This window comes from Atta cephalotes (assembly GCF_000143395.1).
Source record: "Atta cephalotes unplaced genomic scaffold scaffold00019, whole genome shotgun sequence".
Lineage (NCBI taxonomy): Eukaryota > Metazoa > Arthropoda > Insecta > Hymenoptera > Formicidae > Atta > Atta cephalotes.
This window is the reverse complement of record NW_012130083.1, coordinates 3,512,253-3,514,180: the sequence shown is the minus strand read 5'-3', so window position 1 is coordinate 3,514,180 and position 1,928 is coordinate 3,512,253.

Below are 1,928 nucleotides of genomic sequence, written 5' to 3'. Positions count from 1 at the left end.
TACTACTACTACTACTACTACTACTACTACTACTCTACTCTCTCTCTCTCTCTCTCTCTCTCTCTCTCTCTCTCTCTCTCTCTCTCTCTCTCTCTCTCTCTCTCTCTCTCTCTCTCTCTCTCTCTCTCTCTCGGGGCCAGATATCGTCAATCGTCTCTCTTCCCGGAACCGTCTTCGGAAAATCAGGGAAGAAAATCATCTGAAAAAGTATCTCACCTGCGAGCTTGAAAGAGCACCTTCCTCCTCATTGCGCAGATACTGATGTCCCAATTGTACGGAAGATAATCTGAGGAGTGATCTATATTTTAAGACGTATCAATAAACGAATGGACTCGTATTCTGCTTAAATGCAACGTGTTTACAGGACAGTTATGATTAATCGTACCATTTAAACATTTAGTTGCATCGCATACTAACTCACTTGACAAGATCCATCCGAACCAACAAGAGTGATCGCTTAAAAAAAAAAAAATAATTTCACACAACAGCACAGAAATAAAACACAACGACCAGCATAGGTTTTTTATAGCCAAAATGAATTTGGATTTTATTCAATCATTGTTATGATTGGTGGTTATACAAGAGTGTTATACAATAGAATATTCCTCGAGATCTACATGGCGAGAGAAGAGTTATGTTTACCAAAAAATATTTCGGTGACACCAAACGCAATTCGTCCATTGTACCGGAATCAATCCAAGTCTTGTCCGCGTACATTTCTGTGGGGGAACAGAAAAGATTAAAAGACGCTATTCAATGTCACGAGAGGCTCGATTTACTTTTTGGTAAACATACTACGGTCCATAAAACGCAGAATTTATGCCGAGTCTAAATCGTCCGATGTACGTTCGCCGAAATATTGAAGCGAGTTTGAATAAACTGAGAGGGGATCTTCCTAAAAGCGGCGGACTACAACAAATTTTTCTCGTATGCTTCATTTAGGGGTCGTAAAATTATTCTTACAAAGATGCAAAACAATATGTATGTACGGTAAATTAAAAAAAAATTAATAATAATAAACAATGTGATCGCGTAGAAATCGTGGCGACAAAGCGCTGTCCCCTGTCAAATACCACATGTGCTTTTTCTTACGCATAAGTGCGAACGATGCGACGAGAATATCCAACACAAAAAATCCACGATCTGCATAAAGTAAGATTTTAAACGAGCGTACCTCGATAATTCGCAAGCCGGAGATCTAATTCGATCGAATAACGATTTTACAACGTTAAAAAATGTGTTTTCATGAACGAAAGATTAATCTCTAGCCCTTGATGGACTCAGCTGCGAATGAGCAGAGCATCACGTTAGATCGAAATGATGGAGAACCGATCGATCTCTCGTCATGATAATTAAGAAGTACAAACTTACAGACTACAGAATCGCTAATTACGGTAATTAACCTGTAAATAGTGAATAACCTACACACACTGAAAAGAAACCTACTGACTTACTTATAGATCATCATGAAACCTAAGCCTAAAAACAACTATAGTCACGATCGCTAGAAAAAAAAACTGATATAAGAAGTGAACAATTAGTAGACTTCCATTGTAAAAAGGAACGATAGTCTGGTGATATATAAACAATACAGAATTGAAAAGTTGAAAGAGGATAAAGAGAAAGAGAGAGGGTATGGAGAATGTACGTCAATCAGTGGTCATATGACTGTTACAACATTGAGTAGCCATCACAAACACGACTTGCTGATCTTCCAAAGATAGATACTTCTCATTCACTGTCCTAAGTTCTGCCAGACAACTAGGATGAATTTCAAGTATTGTCATTAGGAGTGGAATCCTGCAGACGACACAAACACCCAGCTTCCTCACGCTGCGTCAATAAGTTATGGTTAAGTATCAAATTATAGTAATATAATCTTTTTTATCGACGTTACCTTGAATCCCTCGAGGCTTATCCTTCCATTT